General features: G+C 53.3%; 1 long non-coding RNA gene across 2 annotated transcripts; it reads right to left on the bottom strand.

The window, feature by feature from the left end:
* Positions 1–600: 600 nt before the first annotated feature.
* LOC144243266 (uncharacterized) lies at positions 601–3811 on the bottom strand. Of its 2 annotated transcripts, none has more exons than XR_013338595.1 (3): positions 3635–3811; positions 2960–3150; positions 601–1223 (listed from the first exon to the last, which is right to left on the bottom strand). It is a non-coding gene; the product is annotated as an uncharacterized LOC144243266 (long non-coding RNA). The 2 variants fall into 2 exon arrangements; XR_013338594.1 differs by having other exon boundaries at positions 601–2351.
* Positions 3812–23358: the final 19547 nt, after the last annotated feature.

The following is a 23358-nucleotide window of genomic DNA, read 5'->3' on the forward strand; positions in this document are numbered from 1 at the left end:
TATTCAGTGTCGTTATGGACATGGGACTTTGAGGTGGATGCCACTTCTATGCCCGGCTCCCCACCCCTTCCGGCTCCGGGCCCTCTTGCAACCCCCNCCTCCCTGCCGTCCCCCCAGCCCCACCCAAGCCAAGAGCACGCGATCTCACTGCTGGAAACACCCCTTCCCCTTGTGTTCAAACAAGCATAATAACAAACAGTTGTAATGACAATAGGATTCATCCTTATAACTACCCTTTGAAGGGTTTTCTCTCCTTAGCACTGTTTCATGGGGAAACAGAGGCTCAGAGAGGTGAACCTATTTGCCTAAAAGCCACGCAGGCAGAAAGGAGCGAGGGGGATTGAAACCCAAGCAAGTCTGACAGAGAAGGGCTGGCTTTTACGTTTTTCCTCAGCTTCCTCCATACATGGATGGAAGACAGCCCTGTTCTCACTCTTCCTCTCTCTCCCATTTCAGCCTGGGCTCACGGGGGCCCAGAATCCAACAAACCCAAGTTCATCACTTCTTACCGGTGTGACCTTGGTTCATGAATTCCGCTGTCTTTTTCTTTTTCTTTTTTTAATGCTTTATTTATTTCTGAGAGAGAGACAGCATGAGCAGGGGAGGGGCAGAGAGAGGGAGACACAGAATCTGAAACAGGCTCCAGGCTCTGAGTTGTCAGCACAGAACCCGACGCGGGGCTCGAACCCACGAACCACAAGATCATGACCTGAGCCAAAGTTGGACGCTCAACTGCCTGAGCCACCCAAGTGCCCCATGAATTCCGCTTTCTGAGCCTCAGTTTCCCTATCTGCAGAATGGGGCAATGCAGAGCCCCTTTCAATGAGCTGGTGGTGAGAATTCGCCAAGCTCGTGGACACTTGAAAAAGTGCTTAGCTGGCTTCTCCTCCATAAATTAAACATAGAGTTACCATGTGACCTAGCAATTCCACTCCTTGTTCTATATCCGAAAGAACTGAAAACAGGATGCAAAGAAAAATTTGCACATACATGTTCACAGCAGCACCTTTCATAATAGGCTAGAAGTGGAAACAAATCTCCATCAGCTGATGAATGAATTTAAAAAATGTGGTATATCCATATAATAGATTATTATTGGGCAATAAAAAGGACTGGAGCGCAGATACGTGCTTGCAACGTGGAAGAGCACGGGAAAGAAGCCAGACACAAAAAGCCACATGCTGGGTGATTCCATTAACGTGAAATACCCAGAGATGGCAAATCTGTAGAGACAGAAAGAAAGTAGGTTAGTGGTTTCCAGAGGCCAGAGGGAGGGGGAACGGGGAGTGACTGTCTAATGGTACAGAGCTGCCTTGAGGAGTGATGGGAATGTTCTGGAAACTGGAGAGTGGGGTGGTTGCACAACACTGTGAATGTACTGAATGCCACTGAATCGCACAGTTCAAAACAGTGAATTTTGTGTGTGTTATACCATAATTTAAAAAAGTGCTTAGCACAGTGCCTGGCAGACAGCAAGCATCCAAAGAAAGTTAGCCACGATTATTAACATTATTTCGGGACAATTTCGTCGTACTCAGGGCTTGGGTCCCAGAGTTGGCTCGTGAGGCTGAAATCGAGTCAGAACCACAATCCACAAAGCACAGGACCTATTTTCCCTGCCATCCGTCGACGGCACCCAGGCTCGGGTCCCTGCGGCCACATTTTCCATGCCACATGGCAGGCAGGAGGTGACTCTGGCCAGCTGACGTTGTAATTATGGAGAAAGAAAGACAATACATCTTATGCACAGAGACGATGATGCCACATGGCAATGAGCAGGAAGAATGGAAACAGGGCTAGTTCAGTCAGAGTCATCGGGGGAGCTTTCTTGCAGGAGGTGACTCACGGAACCCAGAGTCCCCAGCTGTGACCCGCACACACACAGCACTACATGATTCGCTCACAGCCCCCTCGGCCCCACCAGGCTCTCTCTGATTCACTGAATTCCAACACCTTCTCCCACTGTCCAGCTTGCTCTGTCCCCAGGGCCTTTGCACTTGCTGATCCTATTGCCTGGAGCACTTTCCCCATAGCTGTCCCAGACGACCAGCTTCTCTACAGACTCCGTTTGGGTCTGTTCTCCCACGACCTCGACCTCTTCAGGGATGACTTCCTGGACTGCCCTGTCCTTAGGGGCCCCGAAAAAAATCACGTTCCATCACCACCCCCTGCTTTATCTCCATCCTAATACTTTTCCCACTTGAAATTATCTTGACATGTCTGATATCTGTCGCCCCTGCTAAACCGTCAGCTCCATGAGAGCAAGGCTTTTTGTCTTGTTTTCTGGTGTATCTCCCCGTGCTCCATGCCAAGAATCATGCCTGGGCAAATAGTAGGTGCTCAAGAAATATCTGTGGGAGTAAAGCACAAGTAAATGAATGAGTGAATGTGTGAGTGAGTGAATGAATGAATGCCTCTTTGTAGAGGGGACGGGGCTCAGCTCAGAAAGGGGCCGACATTTCCCCAAGGGGCATGCAGATGGGGAGACGGCTCACTCCAGGAACCCAGAGGGGGCTCGGCCCAGGCCACACCCAGGATATCTGCGAGGGACTTGTTGACGAGGCCACGCTGGCCCTGGCGACCAGAAGCTCATCTGTTTCCCTCCCTCTGGGTTTCCCCTCTGCTCACACATCTTGGGGGTCCTGCCCACCCAGCTCCCCAGTCACCACATCCTCCGGCACTGGTGACCCACAGGGACTTCCCCAGCAGGTAACGGCTGGGGCAACGGGAAGGTGCAAGGACGCTGCCAGGCTGGCCCTGGCCATCTGGGAATGGCTCTCGAAACGGCCATCTGGGAACTGAGTAGAGGCTGAGAGTCGCCACATCAGTGGGGCTCTGCCAAAGGCTCTCAGGTCTATGTGAGAAGGAAACGGGGCGGGGCAGTGGGAGCAAAATGCCTCCCACAGGGCCTGCCATGGAATATACTTACACTAATAGATATTACACGGGATATACTTACACTAAAAGCTTCCTCGTTGCGTATCTCAAATTCAAATTGAACTGGGCATCCTGGGTCTTTTACTGTTGGTGATTTTGCTGTCGTGTTTGCCAAATCTCTTCATGGTGGTTGAACATCTGGCTCAGAAGTACCTGCCGCTGAGAACATCCGTGTGCCTGTCTCAGTCTGGGGCCCTTGGGGGACGCCGGGGCCTGCGGAGGGAAGTGACTCACCCAAGGCCCTCCAGGCATCTTGCCTCCGACGCGCGGCCGCCCTCATTCCCAGGAGGCTCCTGTCCTCCCTACGATAATAAAACCCACCCTGGTTGGCATGTGTGGCCCCTCGGGACCTCAGAACAGCCCCGCCAAGCCCAGGCAACTAACTGCCCTTCTGCGGCGCCCGTGAGGAAACTGAGGCTCAGAAAGGTGATGTGACTAATCCGACGGTGACACTTCCTGGACGCTGCCCCTCATCCTGGGGCAGAGCCTGACGCCCAAGGGCTGCAGCTGGCAGAGCTCCAGTCCCACGGCCCCGGGCCTGCCCTCGCAACCTCTGCTGGACCAGGACCCAGTGAGTCGCTGCTCCGCCCCAGCTCGGCTGCAGGGCTTCACGGAGGAAATGCCTCCCCCTGGCAGTCTTCCCACGATCCCCAGCTCCGCAGCCGGCCGGGAACTGCCTCCCCCCAGGGCGGCCCACCTCCCAACATTCCCGGCAGATGTGGAAACCCAGGCTCGGCTCTGAGCTGGCAGCTGGTGGGTGGTGGGCGGGGCTTGTGCCAGACACTCCGCCCCTGCAGCCGGCTCTGCATTTCCTTCTGTCATTCAACAAACATCCGTGGGGGCCTATTCCGGGCCAGGCACCGGGCCCTCTCTTGCGCTGGTTCCTGGGGGCGGGGGGGAGTAGATCAGAGGCTGAGTATTTAAAAAGTACAACACACAGCTAGGGACTCATGTATCTGTCCCTTTGTGGTCTGTGAGGGACACAGGATCCCCCCTGGAAACCAGAGTGACCAGACAAGGAAGTTGATCAAACTGGCCCATGGCCACGGAGCACGTGCGACGGCGCTAGAATTCTCGCAGGTAACGCTCAAAACCACCCTGGGCGTGGTACGACTGTTACACGAAGCGCGGAGAGAGGACCAAGGCTCTACCACAAGGATTAGCACTTGCTTGAGAATCTCCCACATCCGGGGAGAATGAGCAATTCCACATATACACCAGCAGCATGCAGCGGGCACCAGGGTTGCGGTGCTGAATAAAATAAAAGCTAAAACCTTACATAGTTCTGGTAAAGGCCAGATGCCAGGCTCCAAGGCCCAGCTCTGCCACCACCTACCGGTTGTGTGACCTCAGGCGAGGAACATGACCGCTCTGAGCCTTGGTTTTCTTTCTTTTTTCTTTTTTTTTTTTTTAATGTTTATTTTTGAGAGAGACGGAGTATGAGCAGGCGGGGCAGAGAGAGAGGGAGACACAGGATCTGAAGCAGCTCCAGGCCTCTGAGCTGTCAGCACAGAGCCCGACGCAGGGCTTGAATTCATGAGCTGTGAGATCATCACCTGAGCTGAAGTACAAGCAGGGGAGGGTCAGAAAGCGACAGGGAGACACAGAATCCGAAGCAGGATCCAGGCTCTGAGCTGTTGGCACAGAGCTCGACGCGGGGCTCGAACCCACGAACCCGAGATCATGACCTGAGCCGAAGTCAGATGCTTAACCGACTGAGCCCCCCAGGCGCCCATTGGTTTTCCTTTCTAAAAAAGTAATAACAGCACCCACCTCAGGGAGTCCTGAGGATGCACCCTGTTTCTCCGTGTGAAGGCCGAGCACAGAGCCTGGTACGTGCTGACAGCCCCCAACACAGACTGAATGCTGTGCTTTTGAATCTCCCCTTCTCAGCTGAGCAAACCAAGCCTCAGAGAAGTTAGGACACACCTGCCCAGCATGAAAAACTGGTGAAGGTGGAACTTGAGTACAAATGTCCAACAGACTGAGTGGTCCCCTTCTCCAGGAACCCGTCCTCAGTCAATTCCAGCTCCACGGGGTCCAGCCCCCCAGCCTCTGCCCTGCTCCTGGCCCAACTTTTACCCTCAGTCTTTAAGGCCCTGTAAGGACACCCTCATGCAGCATCCAATAGGTCACCTGTGCCCGAATCTCCGCTGGGTGTTGCCCCCATCGGCCCCACCCCCAGGGTGCAAGCACACCTGTGTCCGTGCAGGGCCCTGGGGTCTGCATTTTAATAAGCGTTGCTAACGGTTGCTGCACTGGGCCTAACACAGCCACCTAGGCCTGGAGCAGGGCCGAGATGGAGGTCGTCCAGGCACAGTTAAGGGCACAGCCCAAGGGTGAGGTGGGCTGGGCAAGCAAGATTTTATTTCAGAAAGGAGGGAGAGGGCAGGGGAGGAAGGGGGGGGAAGAAAGAAAGAAAGGGGTACCTGGGTGGCTCAGTCGGTTAAGCGTCCAACTTAGGCTCAGGTCATGATCTTGTGGTCTGTGAGTTCGATCCCCGTGTTGATCTCTGTGCTGACAGCTCAGAGCCTGGAGCCTGCTTCTGATTCTGTGTCTCCCTCTCTCTCTGCCCCTCCCCCACTCTCAAAAATAAACAAACATTAAAAAAAGAAGGAAGAGAGAAAGGAAAGAGAGAAAGAAAGAGAGAAAGAGAGAAAGAGAAAGAGAGAAAGAGAGAAGGAAAGAAAGAGAAAGAAAGAAAGAAAGAAAGAAAGAAAGAAAGAAAGAAAGAAAGAAAGAAAGAAAGAAAGAAAATTCTCATCTGGCAGAAGCTTGCCCAAACTGAGTTTGGGGCCAGACCACAGGGCTCTCATTTCTCTCCTGATTTTTCTGCCCAAGGCAGGAAATATTCTCCCTTGGGATGATCAGAAATAGCTGAGTTCAAACACTAGTCCGAGTGAGAGGACTCTAGCCCAGGGGGAGGGATTTACACCAAAGGGCTCTGTGGGGTCTAGAGGATCAGGGCAGAGCTGCTGGTGTCAGTCGGCCTGGGTTCAAACCCTTGCTCTGCCTCTTCCTGCTGTGTGACCCTGAATCTGGCCTCAGTTTCTTAGCCACAAAGCAGCCACCATAATGGTACCCAGCATGGCTGCATCTAGGTATTCAGACGTCACCATGAGAACATGCTTTCTGTCCATTTTTGCTGCTCCTCTCTGTCAAACTCCACACTCATTGAGGCAGATGATCTCCACCCTCCAGGCTTCCACCCAACCAGCAACCCCCGCAGAAAGAAAGTGCTTGATTCCTCCTGGCTCCAGCTAAAATCCCAGGCCAGCCTCCCATTGGCTGAGAAGAGGCAGTGCTCTAATTGGTCAGTGCTGGGTCACATCCCCGCCCCCCAGAATGGCATTGGCTCCACCCAGAAACCCTGGGCTGAGGATCAGAGGAGAGGAGTGGGTGCTGGTTAGGAACCACCACGAGATTCCCCTACAGGGGCCCATAAGGATGCGAATTCTAACCGGAGGGGAGGACTGAGTGCCTGTTGAGCACTCCGCCCGAGCCCTGTTATCTGTGTCTGTGCTCCAGGTCAGCTTCCTGACTGGCTGAGGCTCAAAACTAGCACTTAATGAAAGGCTGTGCCACACAGCTCTGGGGCCCCAAGCCTGGCCAGTGCAGCGTGGGGCTGGCTACAGTGGTGAGCACGCGGCCCAGTTCACTCACCACCTTCCAGACCGTATGGAAGGAGATAAGTGCCGTTTTTATTACCTCAATTTTACAAAGGAGAAACGGAAGCACAGAGAATCCTGACTTGCCTGAGGCCACACAGCCAAGAAGGAGGAGGGCAGGGATCAGAACCCAGGCCGTTCTTGTTCCAGAGCCCACTTCTTAACCACTCTCTATGCCCCGCACACGGTCAAGGTTAGCGGTCATGCCTATTATTATTGCCCTTACCGCTTAGGTCTGCCCAGCTTTCTAGAGTTAAGGCTCTACCCTGAGATGGGAAGTCGAATGGCCCCAAATTTCCCAGGATCCCATCCCAAATAGCTGCCCTGTTGTGGCCCTGCTGGAGAAACTGAGGCACACAGGGTGCGTGCAGTGCCCAAAGCTGCACAGCCCGGGGATCAGCTTTGGCTTCTCAGGGGAGCGTCCTCACCTAGCTGGCATCTCCTGAGCCACCCCTCAACACACACACACACACACACACACACACACACACACNACCCCCCCCCCCCATATGGCCTCCATCCCGGCCCATCTGCTTCCCATTGCCTGACGCGGCCACTGCGGGGCCGACAGAGCCCGCCCGCAGGGGTGTGAAGTTTATGTGGCCAGGCCTGGAGCCGGCGGTGACAGGGCCACACACGCTCACACAGACACACATCGGACACCCCCACCGGCCCTGATGTGAGTGTGCAAACACAATCCACCCCTCCATCTGCCCCCAAATACACCCATGTTCTCACACTCACACCAGCACCAAAGACTCCCAACCTGAACCCCAACAGACCACCATCAGAATGCCCCCCACCAGACCCTCACACACACACACTCAACAATCCACTCCCAGAGTGGACCCCACACACACAAATACGCCCATTTACAAATATACACACAGACTCACCCATCCAATCACACTGGGTTCCTCCACCAACATGCAACCCCCCCACCCTCCTCAAACGTGCCCCCAAAAACATACATTTAGACTACATACACGCACACGTGTGCACACACACACACACACACACACTCCCCTGACCCCACCCGGGGACACAGTGAGTCTCACACAGGCCCAAGTCCCAGAGAGAACATCGGGTACAGAATGGGTGCTCCCCTCTCCGAGAGCCCCGTTCTGGCCCCCAACCTCTCCCACAGCCCCCAAAACCCAGGAGCTGCTCTCCAGGGCCCCAGCCCCTGTGCCAGGCACCTGACACTTGCTTTCTTGCCCCATCCTCCTTCCCTCCTGGAGGCCAAGAGCAAAAGGCTGAGGAGGCCTGGGAACCGGCAGTCACTGCTGAATTTGGACTCAGACCCAAGGGACTCTGCATCTAGTGCCTTCTTGAGGACACCTGAGGTGTCCCCTCCCTGATGCACTCGGGTTCCTGGCCACCTAGACTGTCCTGGAGACATGCCGTCACTCACCACCACCTCCGGGGGCCCATGGGGCAAAGCAGGGACCCATGAACTTGGACTGGGGAAGAAAGGTACATCTAGATTTCCACTAACCTCCAAGCGAAATTTAGCATTTCCTTTCCTTACGGGCAGACATGGGAATGAACCGCAAGGGCAGAAGCTGGACTGTGGCTTTGACACTCAGCAAGCACGGGCCTCACCTTCGAGAGGTCCCTCTTCCCACCGTCAAAATGACTGTAGTTATTAGACCTGCCACCAGATCTCGTTATTACAAAAAAGCACAGCTGTCCCTGTAGCAAGCATTTGGCTGTTAAATACCCAAATAAACCTAGTTCAATATCACTGGCTTTCTTTTAATCCTGTACACTTTATGAATTTAAATCTAGATTTATAAATATAAAAGGGGGTCCAACAGCACACAAGCAGATAAGAGCCCCTCAACTAAAGCCAGGCACTCTATTATTTCATATTTTTAGTACGACGGTGCCTTTTACAGGAGATGGTGAGGTGGGATAGCTTGCCCAGGATCACACAGCTCAAATGGCTGGGCAGGGATTTGAACCCAGGGCCATGCCCCGCCCCCCAGGAAGAGGATCCCAGGGTCTAGGAGGCCCCACCATACACCCCCCAGCAGGGCAACCCCGGGGACCTCCAGACCAGCCCAAGGCGGATCCACCCGGCTGCCGCAGCCAGAAGGGAGCCAGGCTGCATTTACAACGTGTGAGATTTCTCACCAGCGGCAGGGACAGGCTTGCCTGCCCTGTTGGGGGTGCTGCAACATGCTGCAAATGAGCCTCCCTCCTGGGGCCCCAGGAGGAAGGGACAGCCAGTGGGCCCTGGAGCTGTCTGTCCCCTGTCCCTCTATTCACCTGACCTTCTTGTCTGCCTGTCCGCAGCTCGGGAAACTGTCCCCTACAAGCCAGAACCGGAATGACCAGAAACAAAGGGGAGTGTCTCTTTGTCCTCCATTGCCTGGCTCTGTCCATTCACTCATTCATTCATTCATTCCTCAGTCATTTATTGAGCACCTCCCGTGTGCCAGGCTGGGTGCAGAGGTGACAGCTGTGAACAAGATCCCATCTTCATCAAGCTCCAGGCAAGCGCAGGATGACACATGTGAACAAAAAAGCATATAAATATAACGAAAAGAAATAACTGGAGGCCGGGGCAAAGAGAGAGGCCTGGGACGGGGGTGTGTTTACGCAGTGGTCTGGGAAGGCTGCTCAGAGGAGCTGACCTTTGAGTGGAGGCCTGGAGGAAGCTGGGGAAAGTGCTAAGGTGACACCAGGGGGAGGAAGAGAAACAAATGTAAAGACTGCCTCTGGCTGCCTCCAGCCTCACTTTCCACCTTCTTCGAGTCTTGAGTCTGAAGTCGGGCCTCCAGGAATCCTCTCTCCAGTTTCCCCATCGGGGGTCACCAGCCTTCCATTCCTCTGTCCCCCCTCCTGTTCCTCCCTCCCTCTCTCTTCTTCCAGCCCAAGGGCTCGGGGTGTTAATTACATCAGCTCCTGCGCACACTTGTTTTCCTCGGTCAAGGGAATCCCCCAGTCCCCACTCTGGGGCAAGCCCAGGAGCCCAGAGGCTGGGCCGTCCTGCTCCCTGCTCTCCCCCAGCACAGGACACAGGCCGCGGCCCAGGCCCACCTGGCAGATGAGAAAACCGGTCCGGCGACACCGCGGCTGACTCTGGCCTCGCCACGGCAGCGCCTGGGCTGGCCACTCAGCTCGAAACCTCTCCAGGATCTGGCCCATAACCTTGACCTCGTGGCCTTGTCTTCAGAGACTGGCCGGATTTCAAGCCCGGCTCAGGCCTCACCACGGGCGGCGGGGAGCAGCCTGGAAATCCGAATGGGCCGCCGTCTCCTGGGTATCTCAGCCTCAACTTGTAAATCACAACGCCAACAGTATCCACACGTGACTCGCTTTGCGCAGGGCTTCCCGAGCCGGCCGGCCACCACCGCGCCGGGCAACTCATCCAACCGTCCCACCCATTTCTCGGAGGGGGAGGGGGAGGCCTGCAGAGGCAAGGANCCTCCGCGTTCGCAATCGTGCATCTGAGAAAACGAAGCAAAACAGGCACTGGGGGAGCCATCCTGAAAAGTGCTAGGGGAGCCCCAGGGCCAGCACGTCCGCTCCCGGCAAGCTCAGGGTGGAAAGGCTTCTGCGAACGCCCTGGGGCAGGCCAGAGCTCCTCGGGAGTGGGAAGAGTGGAAATAACTGTCCGGGGTCGCACAGGGAGGGGGGTGGCATCGCTGTAAGGGGTCCGAGCGGAGCCCCGCCTTCCCTGTGGAGCGCCTACTGTGTGCCAGGAGCCTTTCTAGAGGTTGGGATACTGCGGTGAAACACAAAACTCCCTGCCCTCCTGTGGCTGACATTCCCGTGGGGGAGCCAGACAGTAGCAAATAAACACCTAACATAAAGTGTCAGATGGTGGTGACCGATGGGGGAAGGGGGGAGATAAAGCAGGAAAGAAGGTTGGGGAGTGAAGGTGTGGGGGGGGCATGAAATGGTCATAGGTTCTCTTTGAAGTTTGACGGCATGTGGGCATCAAAAGGAAGGTGTTCCAAGCAGAAGAAATAGCATGTGCAAATGCCCTGAGGCAGGAGCCTGCTTCGCCAGCATTTCTTCATCATTTACTATAGATATCTCTCATGCATTCTTTTTCACCATTCTCTTCCACTGCTCTGCCTTCTAGGAATCTGTGTAATTTCCTCGGTCCAGCTGAGGAAATTGAGGCTAGAGGGGTTAAGAGGCCTAAGGAGGTCCCTCAGCAAGGGGTAGTCAAGCTGGGATTTGAACCAGTCTCTTGCACTCGTATTGATGGGGTTCCACACAGGAGACATGGGCAAGGCCAGGTCTGACTCCCCCTCTCTTAGCACAGGCGCTGGCCAGGGCAGCAGGGGAGGGACTGAGAGGAGGAAGAGGAGGAAGAACGGCCAGGGCCCACCTGCGCTGGGTAGTGGTGGGATTCCTGGTGGTGGCCCATCCCTATGTGAAGATGCTCGCAACAAAAATCACACCCAGGTCCTCTCGGAGGAGGGCAGCGTCTGGACCAGCTTGTGCCACCTGCCCGTGGTGCGTAGCATCCTGTGACCTGGAAGGGCGTCCCCGGGACAGAAGGGCAGAACCCCGGTCAGCGAACCTGTCTGCTGTATTTGTTTCTGTGCTTGTTTCCAGGACACTGTCGCGCCTCCTTTGCATACGGGACCGTGCCCTCCACTTCTGCAGCCGGAGAGGGCTGGGGTGTCCTGGGGCCCGGTGGCTTCCCCTGCATCTCACCCGAGGCGAGTGCGGTCCCATCTGGGTCCTCCCCACTCGGGGTCCCCCGGCCCTGACTCCCCGGCCCCTGCGGCCCCTCCCAGCTTCTTGCTCTCCGCTGCAGGCATCTCAGAACCAGTTCCGTTGTCCCGGGCTGTGACACCAGTCCCCCTCGCTGTCCTCGCCGCCACGCAGCCTCCCATCTTCCCTCTCCACCCCAGACCCGGCAGGGGACGGTCGCTGGGTCGCTCTGCTCCACCCGGCTTCCCCTGGGCATGCCACCGGTCACCAGCTGCAGACCGCGTCGTTTTACCCCCCTGTCCCCCCCCCCCGCCTCGGAACAAACCCCAGCGCCCAGGGACTCGCCGGCGGCCCCCAGCTGCTCACCAGCCTTGCCCACGTTCCCGTGACAGTCCGCCCGGCGCCCACAGGAAACCCCTGCGAACCCACAGGCCTCCCCGCTTCCTCTCCAGGGTCTGTCATGCCCTCACCTCCGAGACCCTCCCTGTCACCCAGCTGCTCCCTGCTCCCAGCCTCCCGCCGCCTCTCCCCTCCTTGCTCTGTCCCTCGGGGTTGAAACCATCTTTCCTTCCTGTTTGGTTTCCTGCGGTTTCTCGCCGCCCCTCTTCTGCGTGGACCCTCTCCCTGCCTCGGCCTCCCTCTGCCCTCCTCCGCTGCTGGTTCGGTCCTTCCTCCCCCGAGGCCATGCTTCCCTCCGCGCCTTCTCAGGGAAGGTGCAAAGGGCCTGGGCTCTCCCTGTGCACCCCTGTCTCCTTCCCCATGCGCCTGAGTCTCCCGAATCTCCTCTCCCACCCTTCCGGCTGGTGTCACCTGTCCCTGAGCACCTTGTCTCTATTACTCTCCGAGTCGCCCACCTTGTTCCTTCCATTATGTTATTCTCTCCCTCCCCCCAGACCCTGATCCGTCCCCAGACCCACATACATCTTGATGCCTGTCATCACCCACATTTATGTTCCCCCGGGGCCCCCACCCACCTGTCTTTGGCCTTTGTCCAGCCCTGCCCCAGCCTCATCTCTGAGGGGCGCCAGGGGCTCCAGCCCCCTCGTGAGCCAGTCATCCCCCTCTTTCAACCCCGTGGGGTCTTCTCCCTGCCGTGCTGGGACCCATACTGATTCCACGTCTTCCGCCACTGCCCCTTCTGTGTCCGTCCCTGGGTTTTCCCCCACAAACTATCAACCGCCAGCTGGTCCCCTGTGTCTGCGCACTGCGCCCAGCTGCTGTATGAGCTCTGCTGGGTCCTCCCTGTCCCCCCCCAGTGCATCAACCCCCAGCTGGCCTTTCTGCCCTGTCCCCCTCCCCTCGTCAGCCCCGTGTCCCACGGGCCGCTCCTCCACCCCTCCCAACCCCCAAGTGTATAAATTTTGCTCAATGCTAACATTCAAAGGGTTAAACCCGTCTTCTGGACACAGGCTGAGGCTATCACCACGCGATGGAATGAATTCGGAAGACAAGGGGAATGTAAGATTCTATCAAACAATTTCAAATGATCGGTCTATTTTATTATTACCGTGATTGGTCATCAGTTTAAACTGTGACCTCATTGGGCAGATCAGTCATTATTTCGTGCTGTCAGCTGCCCGGGGATCCCTTCCCCGTGCCTGGGCACCACACTGCCTGGGACACACTGAAAGAGAGGACTCCTCTCCACGAAAACGCTGGAGGGCATCACGGATTCTCTGGCCCCAGGGCAGTGGCATCCCAGACACACTTTTTAGTAACTGAGCTCACGATGGAAATTTTACCCAGGAATCAAGAGCTGGGCAAATTTTCTTCCTTCTCTGCCAGGGAAGCTGCTGTATGAGCAGCAATACCTTCAGCACGTTGCTTATGCAGCAAAGTAGACTGAAGACAGGAAACACTATAGAAAGCGTGTACCTAAAGGCTTCTCCTGGTGTCCATTGTTCTGAAGCCTGATTGGCGGCACAAAGGCCGCGTGGGTTCCTCGTTTTCTCCAGATCCTCCCTCATTTTCCGAAAATGCCCAAGTTAAAATTTTTTCCTAAAAGACCCAGGGATATAGAGGAAATTACATAAACTGAACAATATTACGTTCTCAAAGGTTACATTCTTAATATGAATTTTATTATTTGTTATCAAAGCTAGTAAACCACATAATGGTAAAGTATTAGAATTAATTCTACTGTTCTGCTACTCATTATCATTTAATTATTTAGAAACATTTGCTCGAGAAAAGAACTCCCAGTTTCATCCAAAGTTACTGGGTTTTTTTCCCTAAGTTATTGCTTTGGTGTTAACCATCAATTGATTTATCTTCTTAGATTTTGTTTATTTGAACCTTCTTGTTTTTATACGCTTGGCCACATTCACAACAATTACTAAAATAAGATCATATTTTCTCTTTTATAATAAATGTACATTTATATTTTGAGTGACTGTCGAAGTTTATGTTTTTAAAAATTTTTTAATGTTTAATTTTGAGAGAGAGACAGAGAGCAAGCAGGGGAGGGGCAGAGAGAGAGAGAGGGAGACACAGAATCTGAAGCAGGCTCCAGGCTCTGAGCTGTCAGCACAGAGCCTGACGCAGGGCTCAAACCCACGAACCGCGAGATCATGACCTGAGCCGAAGTGGGATGCTTAACCGGCTGAGCCATCCAGGCGCCCCATGACTGATGGGATTTCTACCAGTAGAGCCCAAGAGAAGAGATTCCACTAGTCAGCTGTCTGCTAGGATTTTGCCTGTATTTGATGGTGACTTTTAGAAGCAACAAAAAAATGTGAAATATAGGCCTGGTTCATGTCGCTGTCACTGACCCCTCACTGATGGTGACTTACCATCGTCCTGTCACAGATGAGATGACAGTATGTTCACACATTCGCAGGTCAGATCAAAGGCGGAAAGGACGGAAATAGTTCCAGTAATTCTTAAATTCTTAAACTAGTCCTCATTCATATGCTACCAGAGGGACACAGGCTCTTGCTTTTTTTTTTTTTTAATTTTTAATGTTTTATTTATTTCTGAGAGAGAGAGAGACAGTGTGAGCAGGGGAGGGTCAGAGAGAGAGGGAGACACAGAATCTGAAGCAGGCTCCAGGCTCTGAGCTGTCAGCACAGAGCCCAACGCGGGGCTCGAACCCACAAACTGTGAGATTGTGACCTGAGCCCCAGCGTCACTGCTTTGGGTGCCTCCTCAGCCCCCACACAGCTGGGGAGGAGACAGTATTTCCCTGGCCTGGCGTCCTAGGCGAGGCTCACGTGTGGGGCCCGGAGGAGGGAGGTGAAGGGACCTGGCTCCTCTGCCAAACGTTGTCGCCAGCTATGATCACTCAGAGCTGCCGGGGATCCACGTGAGGAGGTGGTGACGCTGTCCCCACATCTGTGCCGACACAGACCACCCGCTCAGCTCCAGCCAACCCCCAACCAGAGCTTGGATATCCCGTTACACGTGTTCGACTTTCATTTTAGAGAAGGACAATCATACCTGTGTTTGCAGCCTTCACTCTGTGCCGAGCATCGTGCGTTCGGCCCTCATCAGCCGCTCCGTGCATGGGGACATGCGGCGGAAGCCCTGGCCCAGGGTGTGCGGCCGGGGAGTGGCAGAGCTGAGATTTGAACCTCACACTTACGCTCGAAACCATGTCCAGACGACCACGGTGATGAAAACGATAGTGGCAGAACCGCCAGCCGGTGTTTCCTGTGGATGACAAGGCTCTCTTCAGCCCAGGAGGGGCAACTGAGAGATCCGCGTTAGGGGGAAGAGAAAGTGAGGCTGGGTGGGGTGCAGTAAAGGGCAGGGGTAAACTTTCTCCCTTGCTAGACTCTCTAATGACTCTCTCCCCACGCCCCCCGGCAGCCCCCTGAGTGAGGACAGGCAAGGTCTGTAGCCAACACGGAAGATTAGAAGAGACACAAAACTCTCTTTTTTTTTTTTTAAATTTTTTTTTTAATGTTTTATTTATTTCTAGGAGAGAGAGAGAGAGACGACATGANCGAGATCATGACCTAAGCGAAAGTCGGACGCTTAACCGACTAAGCCACCCAGGCGCCCCGACACAAAACTCTCTTAAACATCAGGAAGGCCACTGATTAGCCCAGTGAAAAGTGGGCAAAGTATATGATCAGCAAAGAAATCCCCACAGACTAGAAAGTATCTGCAAAACACGTATCTGATTTAAAACTATATATTGAGACAATAAACTATTTGTGAAAAAATAAAATAAAATAAATTTAAAAAATATATATATATATTGTATTCAGAATGTATAAAGAATTCCCAAAAAAGATGTTGATTAAGAAATTGACAAAAGGGGTGCCTGGCTGGCTCAGCGGGTTAAGCATCTGACTTCAGCTCAGCTCATGATCTCGCGGTTTGTGGGTTCGAGCCCCGCGTTGGGCTCTGTGCTGACAGTGTGGAGACCCGCTTCAGATCCTCAGTTCCTCTCTCTCTGCCCCTTCTCCACTTGCACTCTTTCTCTCTCTCTCTCTCACAAAAATAAAGACATTTTTTAAATGGACAAAAAATTTAAATATTGTCTGTCTTCATTAAAATACATGGATTGCAGGGGCGCCTGGTTGGCTCAGTCGGTTAAGCGTCTGACTTCATGATCTTGCAGTTTGTGGATTCGAACCCTGCGTCAGGCTCTGCGCTCATGGTGAGGAGTCTGCTTGGGATTCCCTCTCTTAAAAATAAATAAATAAACATTTGGGAAAAAAATAATACAACGTATGGATTGTAAGTAAGTGTGTGGAAGGATGTTCAATGTCATTAGTCATTAAGGAAAAATGCAAATTAAAACCACAACAAGACACCACTAAACACCAGGTAGAATGGCTAAAGTCGAAAATACTGCCCATACCAAGTGCTGACGGGAACATGAAGACATTGCAACCCTCATGCACCATGAGCCCAAAAGCAAAATGGTGCAGCCACTTTGGAAGACGGTTTAATGGTTTCTTAAAATGTTTAGCATTTAGTTTATGATACAGTCCAGCAATTACACTCCTATACATTTACCCAAGAAGAATGAAAACATGTCCACACAAAGACTTGTCCAGGAATGTTTATGGCAGTTTTTTAAAAAAAAATTTATGTTTTTTTATTTCTGAGAGAGAGAGAGAAAGAGAGAGAAAGCATGAGTGGGGGAGGGGCATAGAGAGAGGGAGACACGGAATCTGAATCCAGGCTCCGAGCTGTCAGCACAGAGCCTGACACAGAGCTTGAACTCACAAACCATGAGATCATGACCTGAGCTAAAGTCGGATGCTCAACCGACTGAGCCCCCCAGGCGCCCCTGTTTATAGCAGTTTTATTTGTAATCGCCAAAAACAGGAAACAATCCAAGTGTCCATCCAAAGTGAGTGGTTTAGCCCTACATTGGTACCATCTACACAGCCATAGAAAGGAACAATTGAGGTGCCTGGGTGGCTTAGCCGGTTAAATGCCTGACTTCGGCTCAGGTCATGATCTCGCCGTCGGTCCGTGAGTTCGAGCCCCCATGTGGTGGGGCTCTGTGCTGACAGCTCAGAGCCTGGAGCCTGCTTCGGATTCTGTGTCTCCCCCTCTGTCTGCCCTTCCCCCACTCATGCTCTGTCTTTCTCTCAAACATAAATAAACATTAAAAAAATTTTTTTTAAAAGGAACAATCGTTGATATACACACTGCAACACAGCTGAACGTGTGAATAATTAAACTGAGTGAAAGAGACCAGACCAAAAAAAAAAGAGAGAACAGATCGTATCATCTGCTAATATTTCCAGAAAAGGCAAACTAATTGTTCGTGACCAAAAGTGCATCATTGTTTGCCTGGGGTTGGAGGTAGTGGTGAGGACAGAGGGAGGAAAGTCACAGAAGAGGTCATAAATAAGGAAACTTTGGGGGATGAGGGATGTGTTCACTGTCCCAACTGTGCTAGTTTCCCTCGTACAGAAATGTGTCAAAACTTATGAAATTTCGACCTTATGTATATGGTATTTTATTGTGTTATATCTGGAGAAAGCTGTCAAACACAGGCACACCCATGATGAGATATCACGTCTCAGCTATGAGAACGGCTAAAATAAAAACAAAAACAAACGCTGAGAACAGAAATCGTGGAGCAACTAGAACGCTCTCATCCATTCCTGGCGGGAACGGCACGGAGCTGGGGAAGTCAGTGTGGAAGTTGTTTGTTCTTATCGAGTCAAACACATACTTACTCTACACCCCAACAATCCATTCTCAGGTATTTACCCAAAAGGAACGAAAACTTATGATCACATAAAAATCTCCCTGTGAACACTCAGAGTGGCTTCATTCATAATCGAAAAAAAAAAAACCACCCAAAAACCTGGAAACAGCTCAAGTGTCTGTCAGCTGCTGAGCGAGTAAACGCACCGTGGAACAGGCCAACCACGGAAGCCTCAATCAGCACCAAAAAGGAACACATTACTGACACGCCCCACAGTGTGGACGAATCCCACAGATCTACTAGAATGTTCTGTGTCTTGTTTCCTGATCTGGCTGCCGGTCTCACAGGGGGATTCACTTTGGATAAAGGCACTGGCCGAATACCCTAGAGGCACGCATCTCTGTGCGAGTGCCACACTTTCACAAACACTCTTAAAATAATAATAATCCAGGGGCGCCTGGGTGGCTTAGTCGGTTGAGCGTCCGACTTTCGCTTAGGTCATGNCCTGACCCCAGCCTCCAGCCTCTTCCACAGAGGCCACCAGACACGGATGCTGACACATGTCTGCAGTTACTCCTCAAATGTTCTAGAAGGGCCTCTACCGCGAGGAAGTCTTCCGTGACCCTTGGGTCCCTACTTTTTATTTTTTTCTAAAATGTCTTTTTGAGGACACAAGGTTGGATGAGGTCTAGGTTCGAATTCCTGCTCTGCCATGATCACCTGGGGGGGGGGGCACCGTGGGTAAATGCCACCTCCTTCTGAGACTCCAGTCCCCTCCTCTGTAACATGGGGATGTGACAGTAATGGGCTATGCAGTTCCCCGAGGGATGCCTGGCGTGATAAGCCTCATTCCTGGGCTCTAGAACCGGTTACTCCACCTCAGTCAAGATCCCAGAGAGACTCTGTCCTGCTCCCACAGGCCTAGGCGAAGAGGGAGAGACTGAGAACTCAGAACTCAGCCCTCCCTTCCTCCAAATTCCTCTATGGCTCCCATATTCTCCACCAAGGTAGCCCACCGCCTTCTTTAACTAGTTCAACAACTGCTTATTGAGATCCTGCTATGTGCCAGGCACTGGGCCAGCTCGTGCCGGCTCAGAGCTCACAGTCGGCAGGTGGGGAAGGGTGGTGGGCCAGGGAAGGAATGGGGCAGGAGTGTGCAGAGTGTGGGGCCTGTCCATTCGGGTGCTAGGGTGAGCCGTGGGGGCCAGGACTCAGGCAACGTGGAGGTCACTGGGGGGCTGATAGAAATGGCTGGGAGAGGGTCAAGTGGAAGAGCATTCTAAAGAAATACGTTTCGGGGCGCCTGGGTGGCTCAGTCCGTTAAGCCTCTGATTCTTGATTTCAGCTCAGGTGATGATCTCACAGTTCTGAGTTCGAGCCCCACATCGGGCTCTCTGCTGACAGCTCGGAGCCTGCTTGGGATGGATTCTCTCTCTCCCTTTCTCTCTGCCCCCCCCCCCCCCGCTCTCTCTCTCTCAAAATAAATAAATATTAAAAAAAAAAGAAATATGTTTTATTTCATCGTTTCCTTACCTGTCTCCTCTCCAGAAGGCACGTGTGGGCGTGTACAGGTGTGTGCGGGGTGACTCTGATATGCAGGCGCGTGCGGGCGTGTGCAGGTGTGTGCAGGTGCGTGTAGGCGTGTGCGGGGCGACTCTGCATGTGCAGGCACGTGCGGGCGTGTGCGGGCGCATGAGGGGTGACTCTGAGTGTACAAGTGTGTGCGGGCGTGTGCAGGCGCGTGCGAGCGTGTGCGGGGCGACTCCGCGTGAGAGCGAGAAGGGGAAAGAACCCGCCGGCCATCAGCTGCCACGCGGGTGGGCGCAGTGCGGCCTGCGCGTCGGCGGCATATTACTGGGCCAGGAAAAGAAGAAAGTCCTGACGCTCTAGGACAGGGACGAACCTCAGAAACGGGACTCTGAGTGCGAGCGGTCACCGAGGGTCACGTGGCTCACTTCTGCGATCCCATGTGGACATGGAACGTCTAGAACAGCCCAGTCCTTACGGACAGAAAGCGGATTAGTGGTGGCCAGGGGCCGACGTGAGGAGGAAACGGGGAGGAGCTCGTAATTGGGGGGTTCAGTTTCTGGTGACGAAATGTTCTGGAACGAGACGGTGGGGAGACTTGTGCAGCCCTGTGCGCGTGAAAACCCGCTGAGTTGTGCCCGGTAAGTGGAGGAGTTGTGTGGTAGGTGGATTATAGCTCAATGAAGCCATTAAAAAAATCCCGTTGCCACCAGTGGCCTCACGGCTGGGTGCTCTTGGGAAAGTCCCCCGGGCTTTCTGAGCTCGGTCCGCCGCTCTCGCACCCTGGACTGACCCCTCCCGGTTCACAGCCCTGCACGGTACTCACGGTCGTGGTGAACGGCGGCCGCACTGGGGCTGGAGAATGGGCTGCCCTTAGACACCGAGGCGGGGTCAAATTCAGCTCACGGGCGATGCCCAGGATGGGCCTTGAATGGCAGGCGGACAGCAGCCCTGGGGAAAGTGACCAGGTGGCTGTGATTTTCAAGCGCCACTACCTTCACTCTGGGAGGTTCCCAGCTCCCGAACATCGTTCTTCAGTGAGTGTGCACGGGCACTTCTGTTTAGAAAGAAAATCACCTGCTTATTATAGAAAATTCAGAAATCTAACAAGAAGAGAATTAAGGGACACCTGGGTGACTCAGTAGGTTAAGTGTCCAACTTTGGCTCAGGTCATGATCTCGTGGTTTGTGAGTTCAAGCCCCACGTTGTCGGGCTCTGTGCTGACAGCTCAGAGCCTGGATGCCCAGATTCTGTGTCTCCCTCTCTCTCTGCCCCTCCCCTGCTCATGCTCTGTCTCTTTCTTTCTCAAAAATAAATAAACATTAAAAGAAGAAGAAGAAGAGAATTAAAACCCCAGCAACCCCACCACCCAGATAGACACACATTGACCCCCAGGGCACGCACTTCTCTCCGCATGAAGGCAAAGGTGGGTGAAAATGGAGGTAAAATTCTACATAAATGGGACCATACTATTTTTTCAAGCTGTTGTGCAAGTTGATGTTTGCACCTGTCAGTATATATGGGTAATGTCCAAATCCCTTTGGAATGTCCAGCTTATCCATGAAAAGATTGACTGATTGATTGATTGACTGATTGACGGTAAGTCAAGAGCGCTCACTAGAAGAAGCAGTGATAATAGAAGTAAAAATTATATCAAATGAGTGTCCTCAGCCGACCCCCAGAGAAAATCACTGTGTGCAGTGGCTATATCTCTTGCACATCCTTCTTTTTCTCTTTCCTTCTCTTTCCTGCCCTTCTTTCCTTCCTGTCAACAAATACTGAGTACTAACCACTCACTGATTTACGTAATCACTCAGTAAACATTTGGGGTATTTTTCACATGCCTGGCTTTTGTTTCTTTGTGACCGTTCTTGTGCTACATACACAATATGTATTTTATTTTCGAAGTTTATTCATTTATTTTTAGAGAGAGAGAAAGTACACGGGAGTGTGATTAGGAGAGGGGCAGAGAGAGAAGGAGAGACCGAGTCCCCAGTAGAATCTCCGACACGGGGCTCGAACTCACGAACCGGGAGATCATGACCTGAGCCGAAATCAAGAGTTGGAAGCTTAACCGACTGAGCCGCCCAGCCTGTCCCTACACAGTATATATTTTATTTATTATTTTTTTAAAACGTTTATTTATTTTTGAGAGACAGAGACAGACAAGCGGGGGAGGGGCAGAGAGAGAGGGAGACACAGAATCCAAAGCAGGCTCCAGGCTCTGAGCTGTTAGCACAGAGCCCGACACGGGGCTTGAACTCATGAACCAGAGATCATGACCTGAGCCGGAATCGGGCGCTTAAATGAGGGAGCCCCCACGATGCGTATTTTAAGGGTTGTTTCATCACTTATAATAGCTGCCGATTCCCAGGACTCCCAGCCCCCAGCTAAGAGCTCGTGTGCCCTTGGGCCGGGCCTTTGGGTTGTTTATGGTGTCCTGCTCTTCTGAAAAATGCTGGCCAGAATGTGTTTATGTTCTTTTAATTTTATTATTGGGTCAAAGGCTGAACACGTTTTTAGTGATGTGCAAAGGTGAAGCCTGGAGGAGGCAGGGACTCATCCAGGGTCACGGAGTGAAGCAGTGGTGGCCCTCAGACCCACAAAGAAAGGATCGAAGTCCTTAGGAAAGTCCCCTGTCCTGCCCCCCCAACTCCCCGTGAGCACGGGGCTCCTCTCTGCTTGCTGCCGCCTTGCGGCCCCCACTGAAGCGTGTATTTCAGGCCAGAGCACCAGCTCAGTAGCACTGGGGCCCGGAGCACGGTCTCCCTTCCCTGAGGCCTCCTGGCTGGTACCCATGGAGGCGCACTCAACACCAAACTTCAATGGAGATCTCGCCTCAGCTCCCTGGGGCCTCGGTCATCCGGCTGCTCAAGGGCCCAGTGGGCATACGATGTCAGACTCTGGGGGTCAGCAGGCCTGTTCAGGCCCCCAGGCTGCATTAAGGACCAGGAGACACAAAGAGCCAGAAACATCAGGATGATCCCTGTGTGATCTTGGGAAATTCCTCTACTCTTTCAGAGCCTTGATGTCCCTATCTGTAAAATGGACGTAATGCCAATCAGTGTTTACTGAGGCTTTACTCTATGCCAGGCTCGAGGCCAAGCAATTTGTAAATATTCATTTATTTAATCTGCACGACGATCTCCAGAAGGAGGGGCTGTTCTCCAGGTGAGGGAATGGACACAGAGAGGTCGAGCGACTTGCTCCACGTCACGCAGCAGGCAGGCAGTGGAGGAGAGATGTGAGCCCGGGGGGGTCTGGCTCGAGAACCAACGCTCTTACCCACCGCGGGACCACCTCTCATACCCAGATTGCCCAGGGCTGTTGGGCGGATTAAATCAGGTGATCTGTGCAAAACAGGGAGCCGTCATGAAATGTTTGCTGTTATCATCATTGTTGCTATGACTTGCCTGACTGGCTGCTCTTTGCCTCACTGGGTTTTTATTTCCCTCGTCAAAGCGTCTCTCTGTGCCCTCCCTCACTCCTCAAGTCAGTAGATCCCCAAGCTTCCCAAATGTCTCTAGACTATACCCTTCCCTCTGCCTCGGTTCCACCAAGGGGACAGGGCTCGCTGCTGCCTTTGCCCCCCACACAGCCACCCGGGGGGTCGTCCCAATCCACATGTGTCCCTCCTCTGTGCAGACCATTCTATGGCTCCCCAGTGCCCTCAGGACAAATGTGAACTTTCTCCCCAGGCTGGCACAGCCCCGGCCCTAGTCCCCGTCGACTTCTCCCCACTCCGCTCCCCCTGTGCCCCCTCCCCCTACTCACCCTGCAATTCCTGAGACTGAGGACTGACTAAAGCACTCTCCCTTCCAGAAAGCACAGAGGCAAAGTCTGACTCCCCAGATCTCCTCCTAAACCGCCCCCCCCACGCTGCCCCGGGGTTTGGTGGGTGAGTAATAAAAAGATCCAGGCCCGAGGAAGATTTGCCACACCCTTGGCTGTAGCCACTTGTAGTGGGTTAAGTTGTTTCCCCCTCAAAAGGTATTTTCAAGTCCCAACCTCCAGAGTCATTAAATGTGGCCTCATTTTGAAACAGGGTCTTTGCCGTTGCATCAAGCTAGATGACGTCATCCTGGATGAGGGTGGGCTCTAAGCCCAGTGACTGGTATCCTTATACGAAGGGAAGGGGACGCACCCAGAGTATAAAGTCACAGAAGGAGAGAAGGAGGCCACGTGAAGCCAGAGGNAGCTTAAGCCTCCGAACACCAGGAGCCACCGAAAGCTGGGAGAGACGGGGACGGAAACTCGGACATCACCCAACTGGAGGTGCCCAGAGTGGGTCCCAGGCCCGGCCAAGTGGGTGGTCCCACCCTCACGGAGCTCCTAGTCCGGGAGCCTCTGCTTGTCTGCAGGGACCACACGGAACGTCCCCACCCCATCCCACCGCACCCAGCTCCCTTTTCCCTGTCG

This window comes from Crocuta crocuta, unplaced genomic scaffold (assembly GCF_008692635.1).
Source record: "Crocuta crocuta isolate KB4526 unplaced genomic scaffold, BGI_CrCroc_1.0 scaffold27, whole genome shotgun sequence".
In the NCBI taxonomy this organism is placed as follows: Eukaryota; Metazoa; Chordata; class Mammalia; order Carnivora; family Hyaenidae; genus Crocuta; species Crocuta crocuta.